This window comes from Hypanus sabinus, chromosome 19, assembly GCF_030144855.1.
Source record: "Hypanus sabinus isolate sHypSab1 chromosome 19, sHypSab1.hap1, whole genome shotgun sequence".
Lineage (NCBI taxonomy): Eukaryota > Metazoa > Chordata > Chondrichthyes > Myliobatiformes > Dasyatidae > Hypanus > Hypanus sabinus.
In genome coordinates, this window is record NC_082724.1 from 27,241,615 (window position 1) to 27,254,682 (window position 13,068).

General features: G+C 37.0%; 1 protein-coding gene across 4 annotated transcripts in view; it reads right to left on the reverse strand.

The window, feature by feature from the left end:
* fhit (fragile histidine triad diadenosine triphosphatase) overlaps nucleotides 1-13,068 on the reverse strand; it is a 942,594-nt gene that overhangs the window by 919,224 nt on the left and 10,302 nt on the right. Inside the window, exon 1 of one of the 4 annotated variants that reach the window (XM_059944249.1) lies at nucleotides 5,892-5,937. The exons of the other annotated variants lie outside the window; for them this stretch is intronic. The gene's annotated coding sequence lies outside the window, so the exon portion shown is untranslated. Of the gene's footprint in view, nucleotides 1-5,891; nucleotides 5,938-13,068 lie in introns of those variants that run through there. 4 annotated transcript variants of the gene reach the window in all.

Sequence of the window (13,068 nt, forward strand, 5' to 3'; positions counted from 1 at the left end):
GCAAACTTATGCTGTATTCAATTGATATTCAGTTCTATCGACAATTCTTAAAGATCACCACGTACAAGTTATAAAATCTATTCTAACGGAAAACATCAATTACTGAAACAAAATTATCTTGCTTTATACTTATGGCCAAGTAATTTTCAAGTTGATATTTAAAATTTAATTTCTTATTTTTTTGTTTCCCATTCTTGACTATTGCTGAAGACTGCCACTTCTGTGGGCTGCTGCTACGTATGTCAGTTATGTCATTGGAGATGCAATGTCACTCTCTTCCAGGAGAGGGAGCAGGAATCTCCTTCTGAAGAGATTCAATTGGTTGAATTTAAAACTGATGACACAAATATCTTGTCAAAATAATTGTTGAAGTTCACATCCTTCTCTTTAATTTATAGTGTGAGCAATGAATGGATAATTAAAATTCAAAACATCAAAATTACATTTGTATATCAACAATGTTGTAAAAATTTCATCTTTCTATTCAATATTTAAAAAACATTAAATGGCACAGTCCTACCATTTATATAGTAGATTGAAAATAAATGAATCACTGAAAACTACTTTTTGTCCATTCCGATGTACACACCCTTGTGATATCTGTTAACTCGTGCCAAAAATCTCTGCCACTAAAATTTTCTATTCCAAGTGGTAATTGGAATAAGAAAGTTTACTTTCCCATTGCCTCTTTTATGTCTCCTTCAATAGATAACTTTCCTTTTTTTGTATCATTTTCTTATGTTCCTAGTTTCATAACTTATCTATCTGATTGATAATTCATCATCTTCAATCATGCCTGAGATGCTTTGTTTCCTTGTTGCAGCATTATTAGCTAGCAGTTCATTATTTTTCTTTGGAAACCTCAGCTTTATAGGATTTTTAACTAACAGCAGATTGTAACACAGGGTTTAATATAGGGTACTACATATAAATCTAATGGAACAAAGTAATACTTAAAAGGCTTGACACCCTCTATGAAAAGCCTTGATTAGCAACCTATATCCACCATCGTTTATAACAATTCCCTCGCCAAATAGCACATCATGCTCAGCCTCAATCTTAAGTGTTAACTCTGTTTCTCTTTCAACAGAAGGAATCTCACATGAGGAGCAGATGTCTATCTGAAAGACACTCTACACATATCTAATTAACTAAGTTATAAAGAAACCTTGAAAAAGTCTAAGTATTGACTTATAAGATTCAAGTACCAAGTATCAAATTTGTTTTGCAATTGAGTTTTCTTAAGTGTAAATTAATCTTTAAAAATTCTTTCTTGATTATTTATTGATTCAAAATTGGTTCTTCGGTCTCCATCATAAAGGGGTCAAGTTCTTTGTAGTTTACCATTAAATTCCCTTAACATATTGCTTTTAACCAACTCTTTTTGTAAAGGTATTTACAAAAGTCATCACAACATGTCCCAAGTTGGATCCTTAAATTAGCTATATTCACCAAGGCAAAAAAATGAAAAGTGCCTCAATCATCTTTTCAATATTATAAAGTATATGAATACAACCCACCTGGAGAATGGGAATACAAGGGAATTTATGCTGTCTACATTTGATGTGGTTAACAATTATCTCTCCTTTGTCTTTCTAAACACTATGGTCTGGACCTTGCAAGACTCAATGTACAAAATATACTTGACTCCCAATTATACTTCAGGCATTTTCCTTAAGAGGAATTTTATCAATGACGTCCTCAGTAGCTTGCAAAACGTAATTGCATTCTGTGGACAGGACCAATCATGTACAGCAGATGAATGAAGTAGCAAAGAATACAGCTGTACAAAATACTGCTTATGCAAAGTAGCAAAAATGGAATCCAGTGAGAAGGAGACTTCCATGCCGCCAGGAAAGAGGTGCTTTCAGATGTTTTACATGAAAAACCGTCCAAGTTTAACTACAGGAGGCAGCAAGATCCAAGGCCGAGACCAATGAAATCATTTGCTTGATAAAACATCATGATTCAAAGGGCTCTACTGTGCTGTAATGTTCTATGTTCCATATTCTATGTTCTATTCATAGCTTAAACAAATTACTAATTAGATACTAAAAGAGGGAACAACCACAGCCAGGCAATTGAGACTGTTGCCTGCAATTAGTGTGTCCAACGGGAAATTCAGGACACTTTGAGTATCCTGAGGAACAAGGTGTAAAGGAATGTGCTTCCTCAGCAATTCTGTAACCCTCATGCATTCTGCAAGTTATGTTGCCTCTTTTCTGCTTGCATAAAGGATATCACAGAAAAATGCAGAGTACTCTTAAAGAGAAAGAGAATAAGTCAGAAATTGTGATATATGTTAAAAGCAAATAAATTGAGGACAAAGTTTGAGTTTTGATATAGATATTTCAGTAGCTAGAATCAGAGTTAGAAAACAAGGTAACAAACGCAGTAATCTCTGGATTTTGTGCCAGCAAGAGTCAAAACGTGGTCATGCATTTTGGTAGTAGGAATAAACATGTGGACCATTTTCTAAATGGGGAGAAAATCCAGGAATCTGAGATGCAGAGAGACTTGGGAGTCACTGGGCAGAACACACTGAAGGTTAACTTGCAGGTTGAGTTCATGGTGAGGAAGGCGAATGCCATGATAGCATTCATTTCAAAAGTTCTAGAATACAAGAGCAAGGATGTGATCCTGAGGCTTTGTAAGGCACTGGTGAGGCCTCATCTTGAGTATTGTGAACAGTTTTGGGCCCCTCATCTTAGAAAAGATGAGCTGGCATTGGAGAGGGTCTAGAGGAGGTTCACAAGGATGATTCCAGGAATGAAAGGGTTATTATACAAGGAATATTTGATGGCTCTGGGTCTGTACTCTCTGGAATTCAGAAAGATGGGGGAGGGATCTCATTGAAACCTTTCGAATGTCTAAGGGCCTAGACAGAGTAGATGTGGAAAGGATGTTTCCCATGGTGGGAGAGTCTAGGACAAGAGGGCACAGTCTCAGAATAGAGGGGTACCCTTTCAAAACAGAGATGAGGAAAAATTTCTTCAGCCATAGGATGGTGAATTTTTGGAATTTGTTGCCACATGCAGCTGTGGAAGCTAGGCCGTTGGGGTATTTAAGGCAGAGATTGATAGGTTCTTGATTAGACATGGCATCATAGTTTACGGAGCGAAGGCCGGGGACTGGGGTTGAGGAGGAGATGGAAAAAAGGATCAGCCATGACTGAATGGCAGAGCAGACTCATTGGGCCAGATGCCTAATGGTGCTCCTATGGCTTATAGTCTTAAAAAAGCAAAATATGGAGAAACAATGCAAGGCTTAAACAAAGATTCCAGAGGGAAGGTTTAAACTAAACTGACAGAGAAGGTGGGCACCAGTATATAGATGTAGGAAAGGTGAATCAGATCAACCAAGGCGTGGATTTTCAGAATAAAGAAGAAGCACCACGTTAGCAAGAAATATTGTGAAAATAATTACATGGAATTGACGGACAAGATGAGAATAAATTCATGTAAATACATGTTGTAGAGAATAAGGTTAGTGGGTTACAGGAATAAAAACAGCCCTCTGGGAATTTGATGGGTAAAAAAGATTTGCAATTTTGTTTCACTATCTTTTGGTGTGCTGAATTGATGGTATGTTTTACCAAATGTATATAGCAAAATGTAGCCAATGGGACAGATAAAAATGCCTTCTGGGTTTTCCAGTTTGCATGAAGCATACCATTTTAAAAATAAGTGTACACACACAGCACCTAAATAGGAGGATCTCAAGATCTGTTGGAAACATGAGGATTTTTTAAATACAAAGTCATTAGCAATTATTTTTAAAATTAATAGTAACATGGGTCTTGGAGTTTCACATTCTGAAATCCTTCTCTCTTGTGAAATGTTATTAAGCCTAGTTTGCTGAATATAATGTACAAGTACAAATAAGTGTATTTTAATGAGCCACATATAAAATTAATGCACAAGTACAAAGATGGAATACAATACTGTAGTAAGATTTGCTTTTCAAAGCTTTTACTGACACTACAAAATTTACAAAAATTACCCCATTGAAATTGAACATTAAAAGTCAAGTAAACATTAGGAAAGGACTATGAAGCATTTGGGTTTTATAATTGATAATGTAATAAAAATAAATGATGCATTATTGTTGTGTTCTTTATTGTCAGTCCATAAATTAGATGGAATAGGCTGGCAGTTATAATGCTTTTGAGATGTATGCAACTAACAAGCATCATAAAGTCATGACTTCAGTGATTGTTCTTGTCATTTAATTCAAGAGTTCATCTTATATACAATTTCCCAAATCAGGAGGCAGTAAATGACAGCACATTAACCAATTTAGCTGGTTTGTCCGTTAATTTTGCAATGAATTAATGCGAAGATCAAAACTTTCAAAGGATATTATTTTAGTTATATTGATTCAAGTTTGAGGAAATCAGCTGTCCAATCTCATCATGTATGTTATACCACATGCAGTATATAAAATATCTATTTTTTAAAAAACTTCAGCTGCTGCAAATCATCTTTACTATCTCCATTATTATTTAAATAATCCATAATGTTATATATTCTATTTTGTGAATTAATTGACAAAATGTTGCTTCAAATAGTACATGTTGCATAACATGTTACTTGGTCAAGTATCAGATGTTATTGCATCAAAAATTGTATTTTATTTCAGTCTTCAAATACTATATTGAAATACTTAAAACAGTATTAACGTATTTGGAAAACAGTCTTGATGGGGAAAATGATATCAATGATATTTATCACAAATAAGAGAAAATCTGCAGATGCTGGAAATCCAAGCAACACACACAAAATGCTAGGGAAACTCAGCAGGCCAGGCAGCATCTATGGAAAAGAGTCCAGTCAACGTGTCGGGCCGAGGCCCTTCATTAGAACTGGACAGGGAAAAGATGAGGAGTCAGAGTAAGAAGGTGAGGAGGTGGGAAGAAGAAACACAAGGTGATAGATGAAGCCCGGGGCGGTGGATGGAAAGAGCTGACATGAACAGCTGGACATTGATTGGTGAAAGAGACACAGGACTAGAAAAAGAGAAAGATGATAGAAGAGAACAGAAGGCCATGGAAGAAAGAAAAGAGGGAGCAGCATCAGAGGGAGGTGATGTGCAGATAAGGAGATATGGTTAGAGAGGAAAATTGGGAATGGGGAATGATGAAGTGTGTAGGCCCTTGCCAGAAATTCAAGAAATCGATATTCACGGCAACAGGTTGGAGGCTATCCAGAAGGAATATAAGGTGTTGCTCCTCCATCATAAGTGTAGCCTCATTGCAACAGAAGAGGAGGCCATGGAATGGCACATTGGAATGGGAGTGGGAAGTGGAAGTAAAATGGGTGGCCACTGGGAGATCCCAGGAGATCCCGCTTTTTCTGGTGGACAGAGCGTAGGTGCTCGGCAAAGCGATCTCTCTTGGGTTTCTCTGATCTACAAGAGGCCACACTGGGACCGCTGGACACAGTGGCTCACCCCAACAGACTCACAGATGAAGTGTCACCTCACTTGGAAGAACTGTTTGGGCCCTGAGTGGTAGTGATATATATCGCTGTATTTAAGACTGTATATTGAAGAAATTGAATTAATAATAGTAGTCTAGTAATTGTGCAGAGTTGTAAACTTAGTCAGTTTCATGATGGACACTAGCCTCCATGGTATCCAAGACATTGTCAAGGAGCGATGCCTGAAAAAGTCAGTATCCATCATAAAGGACTCCATCACCCAGGGCATGCCCTGTTCTCATTGCTACCATCAGGAAGGAGGCAGAGGAGCCTTAAGTCACACACTTAACAATTCAGGAACAACTTCTTCTCCTCTGCCATCCAATTTCTGAATGGACATTGAACCTATGAACACTACTTCAATACTTCTTAATTGCTACTTTTGCACTACTTATTTAACTATATACTTACTGTAATTCATGTTTCTTCTATTAATATGTATTGCATTGTATTGCTGCTGCAAAGAGAAAAAAAATTATGACATATGCCAGTGATATTAAACCCGATTCTGATTTGTGTTCTTGCATTCCAATCGATTGATACAATGGATTATTATCAATTTCAACCAGTGATATTACCTTGTGAAAAGCACAATTTGTGTCAGCAGCAGTATTACGTTTCTCATGAATTTAACAACATATCTAATCATGTTAACTACAACACGAGTCACCTTCTCTGTTTTATTGACTGAATGTCTACAAACTACTGGATTTCTATGATTTAAAAATGCCTAAATTGTCTGTAATTTAAGATGTATAATCTGTCCAGAGATATTAGTTACTGATTTGTTGGGACTTAATAAAATCCAGTACCATGAACACTTTCAGTAACTTACACTTTTATATAAATCAGAAATTAAAAATCCAATAACAAAGGCACTCTGTTCATTCAATTTTCTTCAGAAAAACTCTGCTGAACAAAATTTCTATATTATACTATGACCCTATAAACCTTTACAAACGATATTCCTACTCAATATCTTGCTTCTGTATCTCTGTTTTATGAAATTGGCTGGATTACTTTCAGATCATCTAATTTTTTTATTATTTTTCAATCTAATGCTGTCTTACAACCTTCAAAGTCGATAACCTAATTTAACCATTAAGACATCAAATTCCAAATAGCTCACCAGCTGTTGGGCCAAGAAGTATTCTGGGACAGACCAAGTTAAATCAACTTTATTTCATTACCTATCCAGTCTAAAAAGAATATGTACAACTTGACAAGGTGCAAGCTGTTTGATATACAATTGATTTTAAGATAGTAATCCATTTCTGGAATCTCTTAATGTTATATTTTCTAGGAAAATGAACATAACTCACAATTATTCAGTCATGCTTTACATGCAGATATTATTTCATTACAAAGACTCATTTACAAAGATATTTCAAATAACTGCAAAAACTTCAACTGTCAGCCTGTTTCATCATGGAAGCAAGTACAAGGCCTCCTGGCAACATCCTCAATTTAGACATTGGTGCTTGATAGATTACATCATTGTCTAAACAAGGGACATCGAGGATATTCTCATCACCTACAACATGACAGAAGCTGATAAATGCTAGATTGACTGCTGCCTAATCTATTCTATCATTTTCATCAATCAGGTCCCAAAATGGCAATGACAACAGAAATGCTGTGATAGGTGAAAAAAAAACACAAACAAATCTCTAATCGGATGATGTTTCACAGGCAATCTGACAACTCACAACCACTGAGAAACATTCTGGGACAGGAAAAATTATTACAATTCATTGGGGTGGGTGGAAGTGGTGGGATAGAATAATTCTGATACCAATACATCTGAAATCCAAGGTTAAACAAAAATAAACTTGTAACATGCAGAACAGACTCCAAAAAGGAACACGAAAGAAATCCAATTATTGGCCAGTAACATAATATTCACAAAATCTTCAATACTGTAATTTCCAAGGCCCTACCCATTTCAAAGTCAAGGAAGTCAGCTTAATAAGACTATATGACTCTCTAAGAAAAGTGAAGCAGACAGTGTTACTGTAAGAATACTTCCAAGATCTCCTTCCCTGATAGTCTGACTTTCATTGAAGTGCTGTTGACTGTGTCCCACAGCATAATATTCTCGATATTATGGGACCACCTCAGCAAGACAAGAAGCTGAAAATTTTATAAAACTGCTAAAAGAAACCACAGCCATGGAAGCAGGTAAAATGTGAAATAGGGAGAAGCTGGTTTGGCACAAATTCATGAAGTTAGAGGGCAGAATTCCAAGGGAATCCAATCAGAGAGAATCTAACACTTAACCTCGATATTCAGTAGCATTACCACCAGTAAGCTCTCATCATCAATATCCTGGGGGTCATCTGGACTGATTCTTTTCTGACCTCTTGAAAACTTTCAACTCCATCAACCAAAAGGGATACAGTGCACACTGTAGTACTCTTAGTTCTGCTCCTTGACATTCTCAAATATCCAGGATGGTGTTAATGTCTTCCACAGTGAAGACTGATGCAAGTTGGCTACGGGAAAATAAAGACCAGAACAGCAGAGCTTCAAATAAGACTTCGATTAGTAAATTGGAAAATGCGTTTGTATGAAGTGTGTATGACACATGGAGACACAACATAAAATCAACATAAGCAGAACAAGTGCTACACCTGCCCTTACACTTCCTCCCTCACCACCATTCAGGGCCCCAGACAGTTCTTCCAGTTGAGGCGACACGTCACCTGTGAGTCGGCTGGTGTGATATACTGTGTCCGGGGCTCCCGATGCAGCCTTCTTCATATTGGTGAGACCCAATGCAGACTGGGAGACCGTTTCGCTGAACACCTAAACTCTGTCTGCCAGAGAAAGCAGGATCTCCCAGTGGCCACACATTTTAATTCCACGTCCCATTCCCATTCTGATATGTCTATCCATGGCCTCCGATGAAGCCACACTCAGGTTGGAGGAACAACACCTTATATTCCACCTGGGTAGCCTCCAACCTGATGGCATGAACATTGATTTCTTTAACTTCTGTTAATGCCCCCCCTCCCCTTCTTACCCCATCCCTTATTTAATTATTTATGTATGTATTTATTTATTTCCCTTTTTTTTCTTCTTTTCTCTCTCTCTGTCCTCACAATCACTCCTTGCCTGCTCTCCATCTCCCTCTGGTGCTCACCTCCCCCTTTCTTTCTCCCTAGGCCTCCTGTCCCATGATCATTTCCCTTCTCCAACTGTGTATCCCTTTTGCCAATCAACTTTCCAGCTCTTAGCTTCATCCCTCCCCCTCCTGTCTTCTCCTATCATTTCGGATCTCCCCCTCCCCCTTACAAATTTCTTACTATCTCTTCTTTCAGTTAGTCCTGACGAAGGGTCTCGGCCCGAAACGTTGACTGTACTTCTTCCTATAGACACTGCCTGGCCAGCTGCGTTCCACCAGCATTTTGTGTGTATTGCTTTAATTTCCAACATCTTCAGATTTCCTCAAATTTGATCATTTCAAATAGTATTATTTTGAGAATAGTTCAGCTCCACAAATCTTTGAATATGGCACATTTTTATCTCTCACACCTCATTCTGCCTCCCACTTGGTCAGCTGCCCACAGAGGCTAATTAGTTTAAAATTTTGCTTAAAATCTACAAACACAAAAATATATCTTGCATTTTAAATGGCAACTTTCATAACCACAACACATCTAGACTGCTTTGATCGACAATGAAGCATTTTAAACACATGCAGTCTATTTAGAATTCATGAATAAGATGTCAAATATTATATCCAGATCAGAAAATCAAAATCAATTTATTTAGATAGACCTTCAGCAATCAGGTTGGTGAAGAAACACCAATCATGGCAGAGTGCAAAAGATGCTTTTGAGTCTGTAGATGCATCAAGATTTGGAGATCTACAATTGCAAAGGTAGAGGTCCATCATTCCTTGCAAGTGGTATCACAAGTAGACTGGTCAAAAGGAGAGTTTTGGGCACATTGACCTTCATCAGTCAAAGAACTGAGTACAGAGAAGCTGCCAATAAAATTGAAAGAGTACAGAGAAAATTTGCAAGGATGTTGCCTGGATTTGAAGAACAGAGTTCTAAGGAAAGGTTGATTAGGTTAGAACTTCACTCCCTGGAACATAAGAGAATAAAGGGAGATTTGATGCAGGTATACAAAATTATGAGGGGTATAGAAAGAGAAATGCAAGCAGGCTTTTTCCACTGAGTTTCAATTAGACTATAACTAGAGGTTAAGGGTTAAGGGTAAAAGGTGAAATGTTTAAGCGGAATATGAGGGGGAATTTCTTTACTCAGAGGGTGATGACAGTGTGGAACAAGCTGTCAAAGGAAGTGGTGGCTGCAGGTTGGATTTTAACATTTAAGAGAAGTTTGGATAAGTACATTGACGGGAGGAATATGGTGGTCTGTGGTCCAGAAATTGATCGATAAGACTAGGCAAATTAGTTTGGCATGGACTAGATGGGCTTGCTTCTGTGCTGTAGTGCTCTAAGACCCTATAAAGACTAGGTTGATAGTTGCGGTGCTGTCAGAAGAGGGTAGGAAGACTGAGAAAAAAAATAGACAACTAATTTAATGAAATGTCTTACTTTTACAACTTCAATCTTTCAATTTCAGAGGCAATGAAAGTTGGGTGTTGCTGTCAAAGCCATTACTTTATACTACAGGCAATGCACATGTTGGCTTCAGATATATGATGCATTCCAAGTGCAAACAAAGAAGGCTAAACAATAATGAAATGTAGTCCAAATTGCCTGAAAGATCACAAGATCAGAAGTTAGCCATTCCTCCCCCCCCCCACCAAACCTATGTTGCCTTTAATATAGATTATATGATAACTTACAGTCACTTGTGTTCCCTATCCCTAAATATATGAAGCTATTCATTTCAGAAGTAAAACAATCAATCAAGCATTAACTGTTATTTGTGGAAGAGCTCCAAACTTTAGGCCCATTAATTAACCTTATTTTTAGCATATGAAGCCAAGACTGATTCATTATCGAGCAGAAATAGTTACTCAGTATATCACTCCTAATGTCCTTAATATTTTCTAAGTTTACATTAATTCACCTTTAAGTTTTGAAATCAAAGGGAATATGGCTTTGGTTTGTGTAACTGTTCTTCATAATTGAACCATGTTAATAAATAAATGCTCTCCCACTCTGCATCCACTATCTTCTTTCAAATGTACTCAAAACTGAAAGTAGTGTTCCAGGGATAACCTCATCAGGACTTAGTGGTGAAGAAACATGACTCCTACTGCTTGAATTTTTATCCCCGATAAAATAAGCATGCATTCCATTAGCCTTTTTTTTGCAACTGTCCATGACCGTTTAATGATTTTTATACATATATGGACTTTTAACTCATGTTGGGATAAGCTGCGTCTGGTTTTTCACACCATTTGCAAACAAATCTAATGCAACCTTTATAGATCCAAACAGATGAGCTCACACTTGCTTATATTTGCCACAGTTTTGCACATTCCTGGGAGATAAACATTATAGTGCAGATGTGTTCCTTTCACAAATGAAGAATTCTTGGGAAATTCAATTTATGATTTCATATTTTGCTTATAAAATATTTATCTCAAAGAAACAAAGGAATCTTAGTAACAAAATGCAAATTATTAGAGTCAATGGTGTGTCCAGGGTGAATCTAACACTATCTATGCACTAAGCATATGTTGTGATTTTTAAATCATTATTCTGCTTTGATATCTGCATCCCACTTTTGATCTCAACTATTAATATTCATTAATATTGTGCTGCCAATTAGGTGAAATGTACTAAAATTTGCATAAAGTTAAGATCATCAAAATCTTACAAATGTGGCCAGGAGCAATGGGAATTTTGTGATGACATTTTAAGTAAACTTTGAATAATTTTAAAAGTTTTGCAATGAGAAGTATAAAATATATTGTTCATTTCCCAATGCCTGCATATTTTGTAAAATATTCCATACAGTCAAACACAGAATGTACTGGATTTCTCAACACACACAGAGCTGGAGGGACTGAGCAGGCTAGTCAGCATCTGATGAAGATTCATTGGTCCAGGTGAAGAGACTCAATCGAAAATATGAAAGAGTCCAAATGAAGTGTCTACTGTATTTCCCTCCATAGATGCTGCCTGACCAACTGAGTTCTTCCAGCACTTTGAGTGTTGCTCCAGATTCCAGCATTTGCACTCTCGTGTGTCTCCATATGGCATACCACTAATTTTCTGAGGAAAAATATTGTTATCTTTGTCAGAAATTTTACTGCCCTGGAAAACACCTGCAACTGACTCCGTTCTACTTCTGCAGGAAGTTCAAGGACACACGGAATGCAATGTTCACACAGAGCTAATCTTCCTGCTGTTTGCATTGCTGTAGAATGATCAACAGTAATTTCAGGAGTCTTACACGCCCAGTCTGGTGCTGATTAAAATCATGTTCATTCTTTATAACAAAAAGATCTCATTGGTTTTAAGATTATCACACCAGTCAATGGACCTCACACCACTGATCCTCTAATGCTGTACAGTGGGCATAATGGGAACCAGAACAAAGATTGTCTCAGTTTTGGAACCCAGCATAGCCCCCCCATAAGGAAAATGAAGCACAGCTTCTTATTGCAGACATAGAAGAAACTTACTAGCTTCATGCATGGGCAAAGTTAGTGAATGTATCAAATTCCACCCACCAATGACATCATTACACTCATATATTTTGCAACCTTAGCTCTCATCTAAAACCAATCCGAATTAATTATCACAGGTAGCCAAGTCATCAAGTAGACTACTACTCCCACAGACTGCTGATTTATTACAGCTTATTTGGTCTCCTAATGAGAACATCTGTAGGAAATTGAAAGGGCCATGCACAGCTTTAGTTGGGATCCTCCAAGTCAATTGATAATTGAATAAAGCTCCCATGAAATAGCTCAGGAAATGGGTCTCTTCCTGCTTTTACTCTCCATGCAAGGGCCACAGTTTGGATTAGGTGTATTAACACAGGGCCAATCAGCATTTTACAAGGATATATGTGACTATTGTACATTTCCTGAATGTGCACATGATATATTCAGAACCATAGGATGCCCATTAGAATAACTGGAATGAAGCACATACAAAACTGCAGGTAAATGGGGACCTGTAGCATCAAGAATTGTGATGCCAAAATTTCCAGACTGGTGCCTCAGTAATACAAATAAATGTGAGTTACTGGTGAAGAATAATAAAATTAAACCATCCACAGTTACACTTCATTCAATGAGACAAAATGTTCCATTTTTTTGTATGCAACTCAACAATATTGTCCCTATAAAGACCAAAATGTGCAATAATTTGATAGACAATGACTAGTTCAGAAATCATACACTTAAAATTTACACCATGTCATTCTGAAAATGAATTTAATTTTATAGTTTATGAAATGAAACAGCATATTAATGTAAAAATTAGTTGTCACAAAAATGTTTTGAAGTAAACATATCATCTTACTTCATCAGATTCATATTTTACAATAAAACTTGGATAATCTGGCACCCTCAGGACTTTGGTGGTGCTGAGCAGGCAAGTTTTTGTATTAGATATAACTCCTATTAATACAGCAATACTTTTAAA